Source organism: Podarcis cretensis, assembly GCF_951804945.1.
Source record: "Podarcis cretensis genome assembly, chromosome: 8".
Lineage (NCBI taxonomy): Eukaryota > Metazoa > Chordata > Lepidosauria > Squamata > Lacertidae > Podarcis > Podarcis cretensis.
Genome location: NC_137177.1, coordinates 14,672,148 through 14,692,537, shown reverse-complemented (window position 1 = coordinate 14,692,537; position 20,390 = coordinate 14,672,148). Strand labels below are relative to the sequence as shown.

Here is a 20,390-nt window from a genome sequence, read left to right as displayed (position 1 = left end):
AATAACACAGGTGTTTAAAAGCAAGAAACTACAGTGGTACCTCAGGTTACATATGCTTCAGGTTACATACGCTTCAGGTTACAGACTCCGCTAACCCAGAAATAGTGCTTCAGTTTAAGAATTTTGCTTCAGGATGGGAACAGAAATCATGCTCCATCGGTGCGGCAGCAGCAGGAGACCCCATTTGCTAAAGTGGTGCTTCAGGTTAAGAACAGTTTCAGGTTAAGAATGGACCTCCGGAACGAATTAAGTACTTAACCCAAGGTACCACTGTACACAGGAAATCTGCTCATTTATATACCTATGTATATTAGTTAATGAAACCCTCTATGGGAAGAGTCATATTGAGGCAGTGAAAGTCAAAGCACCAAAAACCAAAGGAGCATTAATGAAATTCTATTACAATAAGGGAGGGCAGCTGAATGAAGCTGTCCTAAAGATAATTTGTAGCAAAGTGCTTACTGAAATGCTCTATGGCACTGAAATCTGGGGGTCTGAGTCAAACTCCATTAAAGTTTTCAAAACTGCTCAGAATAAAGATTATTTTGAAACTACACACCATACCAACAGTAATATCAACAGCTTTTATTTCTACAGAATCTAGGTGGCCAACAATTAAAGCAAGAGTGGAATGTGCTCAGTTAAAGTTTGTGTATGTGTGTGTGTGGGGCGGGGGTTGTGTGTGTTGGTTTGCAAGCCCCCCCATAGAAGCTGGCCCCTCTCACTGTCCTCGGAGCTTGCTTACCGGTAACCTCCTCTGGCTGATATCCAGACAGACCAGGGAGATTTTGATAGGTGACGTTTTCCCAAGCATGGGTAAAATGCACAACCCCTCCTTCCTGCTTCTGCAGGGGAAAGAAAATAAGTCAGAAATCTATTTACATGATGTTTATTTCTGACATTACAGCACTAGAGAAAAACACGTCCTTTCAGTTCAGTTCTTCTAGCACGTCTGACAAACTTCCTGAACATGCGCACACAGAAGGTTTCAAGTTACACTCTTCACAAAGACTTATCCAGCCTGTGAACGTCCTGGGAAATTCTTCTTTCCCACAGATAGGCACATCATGTGATGTCAACAATCTGGGTGTCTGCAGCTTTGATGTTTCCATATACTGAATCCTCCCCCATATGAATCATCGTTAGCTGCAGACAAAACTTGATCCAGAGAAGAAAACAAACAGTTGTTATACATGTAACAATCCCCTGTTGTTTCAGTTCCACCCTTGGAACTACCCGCCACTGGTTTCACCAATGTAACTCTCTGGTTGTCTGACTTCCAAGGAATGAGTGCTTCTGCATTACCTTGGCTAGGAAATGTTGTGTTACGCTTCGCAACACCCTGTTGTGTCTTTGTCTCTGACTTAGACATACCCTTAACCTGGCTTGAGTTGTCAACAATAGTAATACATGCAACAGCTGAACTAGCAAACTCTTGAAAATACCTCTTTGGTGGTACGCCCTTTGTGATTCTCTCAGACCTGCGTATGAGGTACTGATCCTCCTTGCTGACTGGTTCAGTCTCAGGACTTTTCGGAGAACCAGTTCCAATAGTAATCAGTGGTTCATCCTTAACCTGTGAAGATTTAGCTTTTGTGTGTGAACCTTTCTCAATAACTGTGTCAACAGAAGTCTCTGAGCTTTCTGTGTCACTTTCAGTATCACTATAATCAGAATAATCAAATTCATCATCTAATCATCAGCAGTGGGAAATGTGTGAAAAATTACTCTCTCCTGTCCAGGAGCACTCTCTAGAAATTTTGTGAGAATCACCTGACCAGATTCAGACAAAATCACTCTGTAGAGACCCTTTTCATAACCCACAAAAATGCCTCTGGCATTCTTCACCCCATTTGGAGTTTCTGTCTGCACATGAGATCCAAAAACCCTAAAATGCGAGACAGAAGGTTTTCTTTGGAATAGCTTCTCAAAAGGAGAACATTCCATACCTTTTGAAACCTTTCTTACCCAAGTGTAACAAAAACATGATAAAGATTCAGCCCAATACTCATGTGGCAAGTGTGAACTCAGCAATTCTGCCTTCATGCCATTTTGCAACACTCTGTTCACTTTTACACACACAGTTTTGTTCCATGCAGCTTCTGAAACAGCAACCTGTATCCCTTGCTTCTCAAGGAAATCCTGAAAATCCTGTGAAAGAAAAATTGGCTTTTCATCTGTGAAAGGAAAATCAATTTTAGCATCATGAACATTCTTAACCTTGTCACAAAACTCCTTAAACCTTTCTAAGGTTTCTCTGGGACTCTGCAACATGTAAATCCATACATATTGAGAAAAATGGTCAACAAATACAAGTTAGTATTTTGCATTGCCTCTAGATGGTGCTAAAGGACCAATTATATCAGCATACACTGTTAATCTTTGTTCCCTTTCCTCTCGTGTCTTCTTTCGAGATACCTGCAAGAGAAAGCATTTGAGATTCACATGCTGTGCACATTTTATAATCTTTTTTATCAAAAGTTAATAGATACATTCCGTCTTTCTCTCTGGCAGAAAGATACAGCTCTCCATCTTTGTAGATTTTGCAGCTTTCCTCATCATAGGATAACACCTGTTTCTTCTTAGTGATTTGAGAAACACTCAACAGATTGTACTTTAAATCAGGAACAAAATAAACATTGTTTATAGTCAAGTTCAGGCTTTCTAGATACACAGTTCCAATCCCGGTTGCTTCCATTTCCTGACCGTTGGCCAGTTTCACAGTGAAGCATTGCTTCTCAAACGTAGAAAACAGTTCTCGGCCTGATGTCATGTGTTGCATCGCTCCTGTGTCTACAATAAATGAGTTCTCCATGGATGATGTGGCTTTTAGGGACATCAAAGCCATATCTGGTTTTGCCTGGGACTGGATACGACCTTTGTTTGAAGCCTCAGGCTTTAAAGAGCTCCCTCTAGCTCCTTTTTCCTGACGTGGTGTCTCCTGACGAACAGCGTTCTGAGCTACAGCTTTCTCCTCTGTAGCAATAGTAGTGGGGGTGCTTCACTCCCCCCATCAGCAACAGCCATTGCAGCAGTGCTAGGATCATCAACAGCAACAGCAGCAACAGTCTCTCCACTTCCCTGTTGTGGCTTAAAGCTCCTCCCAGCTTTTGATGAGCTCTCAAGAATTTGGCTAGCTTCATCTTGGCTCTCCCCCTTTGGTGCAACCAATTCTCGGTCCTTGCTTCCCACCCCAGCTTCACAAGCTTTGCGGAGTGACTCCCAAGCGACCCTTGGTTCTTGTGCACCATTTAGGACTGGCTCAAGATAAGCGTCCACATTTTCTGCCAAAATTCTCATTACACGCTGCTTCAATTCACTTTGAACTGCAGCCTTCTCCCCCTGTGCTTGTACAGCAACAGGCTGTGGGGTTTGTACTAAGTCCCATAATTGCTATCCCACCAGTAAGAATTCCATTGCAAATGACCATTCTAGCCAGTTTTGGCTATTCAGTTTCTGAGAGAACAGAGCCATCTTAATCCCAAACTGCAGCTTTCTAGCAGCAAGCTGGAAAATCCAATAGTCTATATCCTGTTTACTAGCTGCTTGCACTTGGCAGTCAGCCCAGCTGCCTGGAATTTTCCCTTCCACAGAGAATCTGTAAACAATAAGCCTTTGCTGCAATCCAACAGCTATCAGCAAGCTGTGCTTTTCTTGGAAAGTCCCCTTTCCAACAGTTTGTTTACAACAAACGTCGCTGAAAAACACCCAGCCTTGCTTTCGTTTTTGAAGCTTCTTTTCTCTCTATGCTCTTTAAGCTAACCAGCCCATAAATTTAGCTCAAAAAGTACTCACGACCTGTCGCTTAGCAATGGAAGTTCTTATCAGCTCTGGAATGCCAAGTATTTGGCCTCTCTCCGCTCTGTTTTATCCAAAACAGGAGCCTTTTTCTCAGGGAACCGAAGACTTTTCAATTCGCGTTCACCATCCAGCCATAAATCAGCATAGCAGAGGTACGTGGATCGCTGCTTATCAGCAAAAAAAAGTCTCCCACCTGGTGCTCAGCCATCTTGATGTTGCAACCATTGGGCTCTGCTACCACTTGTTGGTTTGCAAGACCCCTCCATAGAGGCTGGCCCCTCTCACTGTCCTCGGAGCTTGCTTACCGGTAACCTCCTCTGGCTGATATCCATACAGACCAGGGAGATTTTGATAGGCGACGTTTTCCCAAGCGTGGGTAAAATGCACAACCCCTCCTTCCTGCTTCTGCAGGGGAAAGAAAATAAGTCAGAAATCTATTTACATGATGTTTATTTCTGACATTACAGCACTAGAGAAAAACACGTCCTTTCAGTTCAGTTCTTCTATCACGTCTGACAAACTTCCTGAACATGCGCACACAGAAGGTTTCAAGTTACACTCTTCACAAAGACTTATCCAGCCTGTGAACGTCCTGGGAAATTCTTCTTTCCCACAGATAGGCACATCATGTGATGTCAACAATCTGGGTGTCTGCAGCTTTGATGTTTCCATATACTAACATCGTGTGTGTTTAAATTGCTTCTATGCCAATGCAACATTTTCCTGTGTTGTACTATATGGAATTGGTGGCCAAGTTGGTTTTGGTGATTGTTAGGTTTAATCTGAAATCAAGCTAGAATTTAGTTTGTTGGTGTCTCTGGTATCTTCTCTCTCTTACATCATGGGAGTTAGCTTATATTATGGATGTCTGCTCTGTATTCTTTTATTAATACCATTGCTCCAAGTTTGTTATGGCCTTTGGCTTGTTCAATAAAGTTATGAACTATACGTGAAATGCTCATTGCTGCTCTAGTACTTGAGATTTCGTCCCACTCCATCTCTCACTCACACACTGTTTCCCTATTAGTTGACTTTTGTCTTGGAAGAGAGCCTGGCTTAGGGAATACTTACTAAGGACAAGGATGTTAGAGAAGCAGGTAATGGTCGGTGTGAATGTAACAGAGAGAGAGGGGGGATTACCTTTTAATCAAGGTAGTTTATATGTTAAGGTTTTTTTATTGGCTATTTTAACTATAGTGTATATTTTAATCATTCTGGATTTTAAAAAAGATGCAGATTTCTTTTGTTGCTATTGTTTTCTAAATAGCACAGAAGCCATTTGGGAATGAAGCAATATATATATTAATGAATAAATAATATATTCTAGATTGAATGGCTATCCTAAGTATCCTAGAAACTGTGGCCTTCACTTATTAGTATGGTTAATCAGATTCCTCCATCACAGAAATACATGTTTGCAACTGACTATACTTGGTCACCAAGGCTTAAGTGCTTAAACTTGAGTTTACTCTCCTTGGTAAGCCAGCAGTCCTGACTCTCTATTATGTTGCTATCCTGTCCTCACTCACATTCTTGTCAAAGGAGCAAACATTTTTGCAGTCATCTAAAGATGATAATTTGATCAAACTGCGGGAGGCAGTGGAAGACAGGAGTGCCTGGTGTGCTCTTGTCCATGGGGTCACGAAGAGTCAGACACGACTAAACGACTAAACAACAACAAAGATGATAAAATGAATCCCATTGCACTGGTTCCTACTCAACTGGAGAAAGCAGGCCCAAGAGGAAGCATGTGCTCAGAAGTGTTGTCATCATTTTTGAAAGATCAGGAAACTCAGAGATGGACCAGCTAAGAGAACTGATGCAGGAAGAGGTTTTACTTTCAGATATTTATAGACCAAGGATTCATGCTGTGGGCAACACATGGGAACAAATGGTTCATTGAGGTCTGGGGCTCAATTGCTGGTGTCAATGACTCAGTCAATGACTTTCGAGTCAATGACTCGAAACCTCACACAGCATGGAGCCTGCTGTCTCCACAAACAACATAGAATCATAGAATCATAGAGTTGGAAGAGACCACAAGGGCCATCGAGTCCAACTCCCTGCCAAGCAGGAAACACCATCAGAGCACTCCTGACATATGGTTGTCAAGCCTCTGCTTAAAGATCCTTAAACAGGATCATTCTCTCAATCACTCTTCGTCACTCTAAACAGTCAAGTCGAAGGTACCAGTCAATGTGCAAAGATGCAGTTGAGGAAGCCCTTGTTGGTTCAGCTGCAGATTAACTCAAAGGCCATTACTGCAGCCCAGCAGTGGGATGAGCCAATGGCAGTGCAGCCGTCAAATGCGGTGTAGGGATGTAAGGTTGAGGTAGAAAGTAAAAGTGTGTATGTGGAAGTAAAAGACAATGATCATCCTTATGAGGAGGCCTCCACTATGTTGTGATACCATTTATTATAGCAAGATATAGGAAGAAGAAAGTGGACAGAAATTGGTGTAGCTACCTTGCATTGAGTGTAGGCAAGGGAAGCAGTTGGAGAGAAGAAAACCTTAGACACACTACAGAATTATTGGGTTTAGGATGCCTTTCAGGGATCAGCCTGGTGGGACTTAGGGATACACTTGAGGTCTCACATCCATATTTTGGGTGAATGCTGGGGAGTGGGACCACAGTGCCTTTGCTGGGTTTACAGCCAAAGCTGACCCAGAAGTTGGTTCTTCTACTTCCATTGTTGGGGAGCCAGTGATGGAGGAAGCCTCTTAGGTACCTGGGGCAGCACGCCCAGAGGCAGGGTGAACCACCCATAGGGGTGGGTCAAACCATCCATTGGGATGGACGGTACAGGGCACGTGGCACCCATAGGGATGGATGGGATGGGGCGCATGGCACCCATGGGGACAGGACAGGGTGCACTGTGCCCATGTGCAGCCCCCTCCATTGTTTGCTCACCTGCCTCCTTCTAGTCTTCTCCCCTGCCTGCCTGCCTCCTCCAGCCTGGAGCATAGGGTAACTGTGCGCAGCCTGCCTGCTACTCCTGAACCAGGAGGCAGGATGATCACGCCCAGCTGGGGGGGAGGTGATCTGGTGTGGTGGTCAGGCTTGGGGGTATGATCCAGCGTGGTGGCCAGGCCGTCTGGTGCAATCCAGCGTTGCTGTGATTGAGCCCGGGCGGGATTTTGTCAGCCTCCCCTCAGGGATGACACCTGGGGCGGGACGCTCCACCACACCCACCTTGCTCCGCCTCTGTGGGGAGCCACAGTCCAATAAAACACTAAAATACAATAACCTATTAAACATTAAAAGCTTCCCTAAACAGGGCTGCCTTCAGATGCCTTCTAAAAGTTTGGTAGTTATTTTTCTCTTTGATATCTGGTGGGAGGGCATTCCACAGGGGGGTGCCACTACCGAGAAGGCCCTCTGCCGGGTTCCCTGTAAAGCCACTTCCGAGCTGGAGAGGAGGTGGGGTTGCGGGCTTCACCCCACCCTCACATGCACGGGGGCTGGTTCACAGCCCCCGCGAGACTGAAGGGAATCCTCAGCCGTGTCATCTCCCCTGCCAGCCAATTGGCTGGCTCGGGAGGCGTGGCCCGCCCTATTTAGGGCCGGCGCGGCCGAGGCTCGTCCTCTTTTCACCGCTCCAGCTGTTCCGGTTTCCCATCCCTCCCACCCTTTAGGCAGGCTCGCTGACATTGCTATGGACTTCAGTTGGTCGCAGTCATGGGGCTTGGTAGGAATTTTTCCACTTGGCAAATTGGCTCCAGCCATTTGGTTTTTTCACCTACCGAGTAGCAACTCATCACAAGTATGCAGTATTGGCGGTTAGGCATTGGGAAGGAGCATTGTTAAGCAAATGAGAGGGGGGAGGAAGCGCCATCACCTCCCCCACATAGAAGGGTAGTCAAATAAAGGATTCTGGGGGGCGTGGCCCTGTCCGAAGCATATGGAGGTTTGGACCTAAGGCACGCCCCCGAGCGGTGACCCCGGGGGAGCTCCTAGTTGACGTGCATCAGCAGGACTCCCTCTTCTGGTGGTTAACCCTTTCCAGTCTTCATGCAATCGGGCTGAAGCCGGATAGTCGATAGGACCAATGCCTAAGCCAATACTGCTCATTATTTCTTTATTTATAACTTTTAGGGAATGTGGAAAAATCATGGAAGGGAAATTTGGGCCGACTTTAGGAAAACGGTTTAAGATTAAGTTAAAATTGGGTTTGTTTGTTTTTTAATTTAAATAGATATAAGGTTTTAAAAATAAATTGAGGAATGAAAGAAAGAAGAAAAGGAAAATAATAGCATGACATAACAAATTGTTAAGTTTAGGTTGAGAAATAAGATAAGAACTTGTTGAGTGGATAGTAATGAAATTATAATACAGAAGAGGGAGGTGTGAGGAGGTCGAGGAAATAAGGTTTAAGAGAAAAAAAGGATTGAAATTATACTTGTATTTTGTCTGTTTGTGTTTGTGTATTTTTGTGTTTTAATGGAAACTTCAATAAATATCATTTTAAAAAAAAGAAATGTACTGGGAGCCAGTGTAGAATGGATGGAGAGATGGAGATATCCTGAGCTGGCAAAGATAGAGTGGGGAGAGAAAAGACTCTGTAAAATTTGAAGTGAATTTAGAGGGGAAAGTAAAGGTAAAGTTATTCCTTTGATTACATCCTTGACCTGCCAGTTACAATGAAACTCTTCCTCTGGCTTCTCCCCAGGCTGCTGATTGCTCTCTATTGTGTTATTACCCCATCCTATCATTCCTGCTTGTGGTAAGCTTGCAAGTATAATATCAGTTGTAGTAGATGCTTGTCTGTACTGTGTTTAATATGTGGATTACCAAGATGGGGCAGAACAAATCACCACCTCTGTTTTGACACAAGCCACCTACTTTATTTTGGGAAAGCCCCAAATCCATCTCAGACACTTTGGCTCAGCGTAAAAATATGACTCTGATGAACTCTTCAGACCTCTAGTTACAATTAGCAGAGGTTTATAATGAGAGTACTTGTTGATAAATGAGGAATTATTTTAATGTGCCCGTGTCTAACTGATCACATTGTATTTTGTTAGGAGCTTTTTTCATTTTCTCTTTGAAGAGGGCTCCACTTGCTTCTGTCACCGTCTCCCATTACAAGGACATGGTTCAAACCCAGGAACCCCTGATTATGGGAATCCATTCAAATCCTATTTCAATTTGTCTCCCAGTGTCTGTCAAATTTGTCCCTCAGGGATATCGTAGCCTCCGCTACGACCGAGCTACTACTCCTCTGGTCGAGGCCTTCATTCTCTCCTTTGACAATAATTAACGATCTGAGCCTTTGATGAGGCTCCAGGCACATTCCCAAAATGCAGAGTATCCAGCACGCAGGGAAGGAGCTGAGATAGTATGAGCTACATGGCTAAGAGTTTTATTCCTAACTACGCAGACAGTAAGAATTTATATCCTCTCTCTGTGGAAGGCAGAGAGCAACTGAAAAACAAAGGAACAGGAAACCAGTAAACATCACATCTGTCTCCCGTTCTTATATTTTACTTCAAATGCCCTTTCTCAGCATTCTACTCATTCTGCATATATAAAACAAAGAGATACAGAATACAGATTCAATGTGCCAGATGAGTTTATTTTTTTATGATGAATTTCACCAATTGTGAAAAAGAAAACCCATGAGGCCTGAGCTCCTCTTCTCACCACTAGGCTCCCGATTTCTTCTGCAGCTACCATGAATGGTGGAATTAACAAGGAGGAGAGCTTTGCTGTCTTGTATCTACCCTTCAAGATCAATTTGCTTTGATGATATTGCAGCATTCCAGCATTTTGCTTTAATTCCGTAGACTAGCAGGTGACCATATTCAAAGTGTTTTCTATCAAGCGCACACAAGTCTTCAGTTGCACAGCCTTTGAATTGGAGTCTATAAGGTGTCGTACTATGATCTGTATAATAAAAAGGAGAAGCTTTGCATGAGTTCTGGGGCCTTGGGGATAAGGATGACTGTGATTATTAAAGCTCAGTATGTTTACAACCCTGTAGGATTAATCTGACAGCCAACTATCACTAGTCTTACCTTGTGAGCCAAATTAAGCCCACCAGGTGGCCTAATGTGACCATTCTACCCTAGCAACATCCACTTGACTTACACTAACACTGTATTACATGAGATATGTGGCAGGTAAATTCACTGCAGCAGCAGAACAACTGGGAATCTTGGAAACTACTCTGAATCATTTGCTTGAGAGGAGGGCTTGCAGTCACAGCCAATCAGCTGAACCCCTTGTCAGTGGCGTAGCGTGGGGGGTGCAGGGGGGGGCGGCCGCACCGGGCGCAACATCTGGGGGTTAGGGAAACCCACGGGTTAGGGGGCGCAAGTCCACGGGTTAGGGGGTGCAAATCCATGGGTTAGGGGGCGCAAATTACTTGCCTTGCCCCAGGTGCTGATAACCCACGCTACGCCACTGCCCCTTGTTCAAAGCAAAGTTTGCTTCCAATGTTCAGCAGCTAAGTGGCACCAACAGGAAGTTGTGCTGGCATTGGGATCAAGTTCTCAATATTACAGTTGATCCCTGCCAAACACAGAGCCTGCAAGCTCCACTTTTGGCAGGGACCTTCCTTTTCAGTCTGTCTCGAGTTTATGCTGTGCTGTAAAAGAAGAAAGGAGAGAATTGGATTGCCTGCTGATTATTTGCTTTGAATTTGAGTTTCTTGGCTAACACCATGGTGATGCATTGTGAACAGGAAGTCACCCTCTGCCATAGTGCTATTTTTCTAGAAAAAGAGGTGCTGGAACTCAACATGAGTGCCTCCCTTGTTCTCTTAGAATGGCAATGGGGCCTACCTGAGAGTTGCTGGAAATGAGTTTTGGCTGAAAAAAAGCCCTGGTCTCCCACCCCATGTATTTTGCTATACTAAGGCTGCAGTTCTTTTGCACACTTGTGATGCAGTAAGATTCAATAAACACAATGCAACTTATTTATGAAGATAGATGAAGAGAGATGCACTAGTAGTGCCCTCCTTTCTCCCAGCCTCCTTTACTTTTGAATGTTAGGCCAAGGTGGGTGGGTACTCCTGGACCAGCACCCAATGGTGCATACTGTTGTGAGGAGAAGCAGTGATGTGCTGGCTGCTCCTGCACCCTCCCTTGTACCCCTCTGCTCTGATGCACCTTGTGCATTTGAGGACAAAGGTGTGCTGTAAGGAGTGTGCTGTACTTTTGTAGGTTTCCCAGTCTCACACAAGGTAAAACCCTACCCTTGAGTGAGCCTGTCCCCCCAGTTCTTATGCAATTCATATGCAGATAGTATGGAATCCAGAACAGGACTAGAGTATTGCCCTTTCCCTCAGAGAAAGAAATCAAAGCTATACACACCTATCATAAATAAAATGCAAAATAATATCAGTCATTACTTTTCTTGAAGTGAGAAAGAGACAGAGAGGAGCTGAGTTTCTTGCCCCATTGGCAATATTACTCACATAACATCCTACTAGAATAGTTAATGCACTTGGTCTCATTGGCAAGGCAGCTGACAGTCCCCTCACGTGGGCAACCTGTTTCGCCGGAAAAATCGGTCTTTCTGAAGCAGGCTGGGCACTGTCGACCATTGGGGGAAAGATCTTCACGTGGTGTAACTACCAAAATAAAAACCTACAGTCAGCATATGGATACACCTCATTCCCCAGTCTCTTTATTTTGATTTTTTTTCATGCCTTTTAGTAACTTCTGACCCTAGCTGGACATGTTACCTCCACATAGTGTCCTACATTTGCCATCAACTTTGCAGAACAGGGACCTCTGCTGAGCATCTATAAAAAATGTTTTTGTCTTTCACCTTTTGTCATGCACACTATTTTTTGTGTATTTTCTGGAGTAGAAATGTATCAGGCTAGCTATCTGCTCTCTGATTCTAACTCTCTGTATCTGAAGGTACAGACAGCTGCATTCTCTTGGATGTAATCTCTCTCTCTCTCTCTCTCTCTCTCTCTCTCTCTCTCTCCCTCCCTCCCTCCCTCTCTCTCTCTCTCTCTCTCTCTGTGTGTATGTGCAAGCAAGTAGTGGGCAGGCCCAGAATCCACACTGGGGAGAGCAATGCCCATATTTCCCATATTTCTACTTCTCTTCCTTCAGCCCCACTGACTGCTTGTTTGAAATGTGATAGATGTATGTAAGGAACATCTATCTACTCCACTCATTCCAGATTCAAGGATCAACCATAGATACTTCTTAGTCCCTTGCACCCCGCATCTGAATGGACCAAAAGACAGAATTCTATACTTTTCTTGTAACTAATTGACATACTGTATATCATTGGTTCATACAGTGCTTTTTTTCTAGAAACAAAAGTGGGTGCCTGCTATAATAATAATAATAATAATAATAATAATAATAATAAATTATTTATATCCCGCCCTTCCCAGCCGAAGCCGGGCTCAGGGCAGCTAACAACAATAAAACAGTACAAAAGTACAGCACAAACAACACTCTAAAATCATTCATTATAAAATTAATTAAATACAAGCCACTGGCCACCATTGGGCCAGAGCTCCGCGAAGGTTGCCAAGGGAGGGAGTCAGGCTGTGCCCTGGCCAAAGGCCTGGCGGAACAGCTCTGTCTTGCAGGCCCTGTGGAAAGATGTCAAGTCCCGCAGGGCCCTAGTCTCTTGTGACAGAGTGTTCCACCAGGTCGGAGCCACAGCCGAAAAAGCCCTGGCTCTAGTTGAGGCCAGCCTAACTTCTCTGTGGCCTGGGACCTTCAAGATGTTTTTATTTGAAGACCGTAAGTTTCTCTGTGGGGCATACCAGGAGAGGCGGTCCCGTAGGTACGAGGGCCCTAGGCCGTATAGGGCTTTAAAGGTTAAAACCAGCACCTTAAACCTGATCCTGTACTCCACCGGGAGCCAGTGCAGCTGGTATAGCACCGGGTGAATGTGATCTCGCAGCAAAGACCCCGTAAGGAGTCTCGCTGCAGCATTCTGCACCCGCGGGAGTTTCTGGGTCAGTCTCAAGGGCAGCCCCACGTAGAGCGAGTTACAATAATCCAGTCTGGAGGTGACCGTCGCGTGGATCACAGTGGCTAGGTCAGGGCAAGAGAGGTAAGGAGCCAACTTCTTAGCTTGGTGGAGATGGAAAAATGCCTCCTTTGTTATAGCTGCAATCTGCGCCTCCATGGAAAGGGAGGTGTTGAAGATTACACCCAAACTCTTAACGGATGGTGCTGGCACTAATTGCGCCCCTGCAAGAGATGGGAGTTGCCCCTCCAATCCCATATCGTCCTGTCCCAGCCAGAGGACCTCTGTCTTCGAAGGATTTAGCTTCAACCGGCTCCCACATAACCATCCAGCCACAGCTTCCAAGCATCTGGTCAGTGTGTCTGGGGCCGAGTCAGGATGGCCATCCATCAACAGATAGAGTTGGGTGTCATCGGCATACTGATGGCAACCCAGCCCAAAACTCCGGACAAGCTGGGCGAGGGGGCGCATAAAGATGTTGAATAGTATCGGGGAGAGTATCACACCCTGAGGTACTCCACACACCAAGGAGTGGCGCGATGACAATTCCCCCCCCAAGCGCCACCCTCTGTTCCCGACCAGAGAGAAACGAGCGCAGCCATTGAAGGACTGTGCCCTGGATCCCCACATCGGCAAGGCGGTGGTCCAGAAGTTCATGATCGACCATGTCGAAAGCTGCTGACAGATCTAGAAGAATCAGTAGCCCCGACCCGCCTCGATCCAGCTGTCTACGAAGATCATCTGTTAGGGCAACCAGAGCCGTCTCGGTCCCATGACCAGCGCAGAAGCCGGACTGGAATGGATCCAGAGCCGATGTTTCATCCAGAAACCCACCAAGCTGTTCAGCAACCGCTCTCTCAATCACCTTACCCGGGAACGGAAGATTCGAAACCGGGCGGTAATTGGATAGATCTAAAGGATCTAATGATGTTTTCTTTAAGAGAGGGCGCACCACTGCCTCCTTCAGTTCCCCTGGGAATGTCCCTGTGCCAAGGGACAAATTGATGATATCCCCCAGGAGGGCCCGCACCTCGTCTGGACACACTCTAATCAGCCAAGACGGGCATGGGTCGAGAGGACAGGTGGTGGGCTTTCCAGCTCGAAGGAGTCTGTTCACATCGGCTGGGGATATCCGGTCGAAGTGGTCCAATACTGGACCCGAGGACAGTCGAGGAGCCTCCAGTTCCTTTATTGTATCCAAATTGGCAGGGAGGTCATGGCAGAGCAACAAGACCTTCTCTGCAAAAAAACTCGCAAATGCCTCACAGCTGTGTGTCAAATTGTTATTTAAATTTGGCTGTCCCTCAAGGGACGTTAAAGACCTGATTATACTAAATAATTGCGCCGGGCGAGAGCTAGTGGATGCAATGGAGGCCGAGAAGTAAGACTTCTTAGCAGCCTTCACCGCCATCTCGTAGGTTTTCATAAAAGCCCTATAAGATGTTCTTGAGGCTCTGTCACGGGCACCCCACCATATTCGCTCTAGCCGTCTGAGGTCCCGCTTCATTTTCCGGAGCTCCTCGGTAAACCAGGGAGCCCAGTTTCTGCGGGGTCGCAGAGGGCGCTTTGGTGCGATCTCATCGATGGCTGCCAGGAGCTGGATATTCCAGCCCTCGACAATCTCAGTCAATGAGTCGCCAGGGGGAGCAAGGTCCCGCAAGGCTTGCCGGAACCTATCAGGGTCCATCAGCCTCTGCGGGCGAGCCCAAATCAGCTCGCCACCTAAGCAGGGTGGGGGTGGAAAGCCAATCCTGGCTTTCAGAGCGTAGTGATCAGACCATGGCACCTTGATCGAAGGAGACATGATCACATCTATACCTACACCAAAGATCAAATCCAGCATGTGGCCTGCTTGATGTGAGGGGCCCGAAACAAACTGGGAGAGCCCTAGTGTCACCATGGAAGACACCAGGTCCAGAGCCTGTGAGGAGGGAGTGGCATCAGCATGGATGTTGAAGTCCCCCAATACCAATAGGTTAGGGAACTCCAAGGCCCAGCTGGCCACTGCCTCCAATAGGCCTGACAGGGTGGCTGCTGGTGCACTAGGTGGCCGGTACACCAGCTAGACAGCCAAGCTCTCCTCGGAGCCCCACACTAGGCCAACACATTCAATGCCGGGGACCGATGGCGATGGTGGAGCCCTGAAAGGACAATCTTCCCAGATTAATAATGCCAACCCTCCCCCCCGGCCCACAGTCCGGGACTGGTGGAGGACGGAGAAACCCAGGGGCACCATCTCTCATAAGGTAACTGTTGCCCCTTCGTGCACCCAGGTCTCCGTCACACGAGCCAGGTCGACCCCCTGCGAGGTGAAGAAATCTCGCAGGGTGGCGGTTTTGTTGCCTATAGACCTGGCATTGCACAGCACCAGTGACGGAGGTGAGTAATCCTTGCTCACCCTACCCTCGTCCCTTGGGATGAGGCACAGATTGGAAGGGGTACGAGCCTATCCATGTTTATACAATAGATGCAAGTTTTAATATGCTTTTATTTTATTGTTATTTTAACTTTTTTGGATTTTTATTTTTATTTTTTTTACGATCAAGCAGTGTATTTGATTTAATTAAATAAAGTGATGTGTCAAAGGATTTCTAACACTTCTACAAATGTCTACTCAGAAGATACTCCAAGTGAATGGGCCTTGAATGGTAGTTGGCACACTTACAATGCCTCAAGGGTGGCAAACTGATTACCAGCTCCACAGGGAAGCCCCTGTCCTTGACTTACTGGCCTGAGCACTCTGACACCGAGCCCCCTCTACCGGAGATGGGTGGCTTTGGGTAGGAGAAAGCAAGGTCCCTGGCCACTGTCATAGCCTAGTGCCTCCCTCCCTAAGTCTGGGAAGCATTGCTCAGCTTAAGTAAGTTGGTGTGATGCTCTGATGAGGCCAAGAGTGCTCCCACCACCTTCCCAAAGCCCATCTGGATTTGGGAAGGAGGCAGCAGGTTCCAGGATCCTGTCTAAGACTCATGCCTGCTTTCCCAAGCATGGGGAGAATTTGCCCAGCTTAAGAAAGGAGGTGATCTGATGGGGTCCCAGAGCCCTCCTGCATCCTTCCCCCCAAAAGGTGGCAGAATTGTGTTCCATCATGTTCTGCCAGAAAAAAGCACTGTTTTTATAAGCCCTTAACCTTCAGAGATGCAGATACTCACGGTGGACAGGTTCCTTGTTGCACTCATTTGTTTTGCAGCAGTAGACCTTCAGCTGGAGGAATTTACCTTGAGATGCACTGAAGCTGTAATCACCTGAGTGGCATAAATTGGAATAAATACATCCCTGGAAAGTTGACACTTCATACTCTGGAACTGAAAAGAACAAAAGGAAATAAATCACAAGATCTGCAAAAACTCTGGTTAATTCCCTCTAAATGTATATATTTTCAATGATACTTCCCTTTTACTACATTTTATTCTTCAGTGAGAAACTACATAATGCACAGTTTTTGAACCAAGAAAATGAACCAAAACACGATTATCCTTCTAAATCCACAAGTCTCTTATGTTTCTTAAGCCTTGCTGACCCCTGACTTAGTTGAATGCCACCCAGCTACATGAGTTAAAACAACCAACAAAGTTACTTTGTATTAGGCAAAATGGTTTGCAACTGCATGAAAATATTTTTGAGGAGAAAATTGTTCTTAAATGGTGGTACATTTTAATGAGTTATTTATTCATTTACTTATTTACTGTGCAGAAATTGAAGTTTGGGGAGAATGAGAAAGTGAGAGTAACAAAAATTGACAAATTCACCTACCCTTAGCAGAGACTGGAATAGATCTGTCTGTCTGGAAGATTCTAGTTGAAAGATGTAGCAGATGAAAAAGTCACCTGATTTCTCAGATGGGCATGCAAGCAAGGTGAGAACTGAAAGCTGAAACCTAGAAATGACCAATGTCCCAGGAACTATTATGAAGCCAAAGGACCATATGGCCCTTCATTGCATTCTTAAATCACAAGACGCTCAAGATAAAATGAAGATGTGGCTGCTCTTGAGCCAACAATCCCATGAATTGCTCCAAAATTCAGACAGTGAAGATGCATGGCTTAGTCTTAGTGTCATTGAACAGTGAGTGTCCCACCACCCTGCAAAAATTTGAAGGCGGCGGGGTCTCTGAGGATGACATCATATCACACTTCTTCTTTCAAAGGATGTTAGTAGGAGTAATGCAAGAAGGAGAGATAGGGTAGCTAGAAAACCTTTCCCCCCATTGTAATATCTCATCTGGAACAGCTGGCGTGAAAGCAAAGAGAGAAAGAACTTGTAGGTGCCCAAAATGATCCTTGCATTGAATTTGTAATAATATATTAAACTTAATACCTTGCCTTATGATGGAAGGCAAACCAAAACCAAACCAGAGTTCACTGCTTCTGGTGTAGTGTGGACTGCTAGTAAATGCAGTGATGGCTAATTCGGGGATTATTATTATTATTATTATTATTATTATTATTATTATTATTTTGTATTGCAGCCTCCCTGGCCAAAGTCGGGCTCAAAGTGGCTAACAACACGTAAAAATAGCACAGTGCACATAAAATAGCACAGTCAATTAATTAAAATACATTGTAGAATCAGTTCAGAATCAAATTAATGGCAACCATCGAGTTAGAGTTCTATGAAGATTACAGAAGGGGGGGGGTCAGACTGTGCCTTGGTCAAAGGCCTGGTGGAACAGCTCTGTCTTGCAGGCCTGCGGAAAGATGTCAAGTCCCTAATTTCTTGTGGTAGAGTGTTCCACCAGATCAGGGCCAGTCTAACCTCCCTGTGGCCCGGAATCTCCCCCCCCCCAAATTTATTTGAATACTGTAAGGTCCTCTGTGGGACATACCAGGAGAGGTGGTCACGTAGGTACAAGGGTCCTAGGCCATATATGGCTTTAAAGGTTAAAACCAGCACCTTAAACCTGATCCTGTACTCCACCGGGAGCGAGTGCAGCTGGTATAGCACTGGGTGAATGTGATCTCGTTTTTTGACAGAATTACAACCCTGGTAGATGAAGGGAACACAGGGGATGTAGCCTACCTTGATTTCAGCAAGGCATTCGACAAGGTGCTCCATGATATTCTTGTAAAGAAGCTGGTAAAATGCAGTCTTGACTATGCTACCACTCAGTGGATTTGTAACTGGCTGACTGACCGAGCCCAAAGGGTGCTCATCAATGGTTCCTCTTCATCCTGGAGAAGAGTGACTAGTGGGGTGCCACAGGGTTCTGTCTTGGGCCCGGTCTTATTCAACATCTTTATCAATGACTTGGATGATGGACTCAAGGGCATCCTGATCAAATTTGCAGATGACACCAAACTGGGAGGGGTGGCTAACACCCCAGAGGACAGGATCACACTTCAAAACGACCTTGACAGATTAGAGAACTGGGCCAAAACAAACAAGATGAATTTTAACAGGGAGAAATGTAAAGTATTGCACTTGGGCAAAAAAAAATGAGAGGCACAAATACAAGATGGGTGACACCTGGCTTGAGAGCAGTACATGTGAAAAGGATCTAGGAGTCTTGGTTGACCACAAACTTGACATGAGCCAACAGTGTGACACGGCAGCTAAAAAAGCCAATGCAATTCTGGGCTGCATCAATAGGAGTATAGCATCTAGATCAAGGGAAGTAATAGTGCCACTGTATTCTGCTCTGGTCAGACCTCACCTGGAGTACTGTGTCCAGTTCTGGGCACCACAGTTCAAGAAGGACACTGACAAACTGGAACGTGTCCAGAGGAGGGCAACCAAAATGGTCAAAGGCCTGGAAATGATGCCTTATGAGGAACGGCTAAGGGAGCTGGGCATGTTTAGCCTGGAGAAGAGGAGGTTAAGGGGTGATATGATAGCCATGTTCAAATATATAAAAGGATGTCACATAGAGGAGGGAGAAAGGTTGTTTTCTGCTGCTCCAGAGAAGCGGACACGGAGCAATGGATCCAAACTACAAGAAAGAAGATTCCACCTAAACATTAGGAAGAACTTCCTGACAGTAAGAGCTGTTCGACAGTGGAATTTGCTGCCAAGGAGTGTGGTGGAGTCTCCTTATTTTGAGGTCTTTAAGCAGAGGCTTGACAACCATATGTCAGGAGTGCTCTGATGGTGTTTCCTGCTTGGCAGGGGGTTGGACTCGCCCTTGTGGTCTCTTCCAATTCTATGATTCTATGATTCTATGATCCCGCGGCGAGGACCCCGTAAGGAGTCTCGCCGCTGCATTCTGCACTCGCTGGAGTTTCTGGGTCAGTCTCAAGGGCAGCCCCACGTAGAGTGAGTTACAATAAGCAAATAATTTACTGAACTACAGCTTGCACCATCTCTATCAATTGACCACGCTGGCTGAGGTGGATGGGAGCAGTAGTTCAGAAATTTCTATAGGGCCAAAACCCCAGCCTGATGCATGCTAGGTTCTCTCTGATGAAGCCTGCATGTGATGGAAAAAGAAAAGGAAGGCTGGACTAAGATTATGTGGCTGAGTATTGATGCTGAGTGTTGGACTAGACTAGAATCTGAGATGCCAGGGTTCAAATCCCCACTTAGCCATGAAGCTCACTGAGTGACCTTGGGAAGACCCTGCCTCTCAGCTTAATATCCCTCACAAGGTGAAATGCATAAGAGAAGAACCATATACGCCACCTTGTGCTCCTTGGAGAAAAGTTGGGATATAAAGGCAATAAATAAATAATAAATAATGCTAATTTACACAAGAAACTCATTCCTTGAAGTGACCAAAAGTAAGTGAGAAGATTCAACTCACCTATGTTGTTATGCAGAGCACCAGAGGAACAGGTTTGATCTTCACGGCAGCCATGACTTGCTGGAGCTTCACATGAGGTACTATTTTCATGACAGTGGGTACATGTCAGAGATGTTGCTGCACAAAGGAGATAGAGGTTGGTGCAAGAGATTTCTTCAGATGGTAAAGTAGTACAATGTGTTCTTCTTCTTAAGGAGGTGTCATGCAAAAGGGTAGATATGTGTTAGCTTTAATGTTCATATTAATTATTTGGTAGCTTCTTAGAGTACCCCTCTATGCACCGGCTGAAAAATAAAAAGGAAAAGGAGCAGAAATATCTCAATCTTGATGCATGCCAATGATTCTATATTGTGAACTGCCCTGCGTCATGGTGTGAAAGCCTATCTATAAACAACACAGACCACAGTCAAAAGTAAAAAAAAAAAAGATGTTTAGAGCAAGAAGCTATAGAAGAAACCTGCTCATTTATATACCTGGGTTTAAAGGTAAGGGAAGGGAAGGGAAGGGAAAGTCCAGTCAAAGGTGACTATGGAGTTGTGGCGCTCATCTCACTTTTAGGATGAGGAAACCAGCGTTTGTCCACAGACAGCTTTCGGGATCATGTGGCCAGCATGACTAAGCCACTTCTGGTGCAACAAAACACCATGACAGAAGCCAGAGTGCACTGAAACACTGTTTACCTTCCTGCCGCAGCAGTACCTATTTATATACTGTACTTGCACTGGCGTGCTTTCGAAATGCTAGGTTGGCAGGAGCTGGGAGAGAGCAATGGGAGCTCATCCCGTCGCAGGGATTCAAACCACCGACCTTCTGATCAGCAAGCCCAAGAGGCTCAGTGGTTTAGACCACAGTGCCACCCATATCCCTTGGTGTACTCTTTAGTAAAACATTCTCTG

At 45.5% G+C, this 20,390-nt stretch overlaps 2 long non-coding RNA genes across 2 annotated transcripts in view; one reads left to right on the top strand and one right to left on the bottom strand.

Annotated features, from left to right (window-relative positions):
- LOC307221812 overlaps positions 1–20,390 on the top strand; it is a 680,975-nt gene that overhangs the window by 106,217 nt on the left and 554,368 nt on the right. The window lies entirely within an intron of this gene.
- LOC307221794 lies at positions 9,448–19,613 on the bottom strand. Its single transcript, XR_013841524.1, has 4 exons — positions 19,495–19,613; positions 15,908–16,060; positions 11,224–11,379; positions 9,448–9,689 (listed from the first exon to the last, which is right to left on the bottom strand). It is a non-coding gene; the product is annotated as an uncharacterized lncRNA (long non-coding RNA).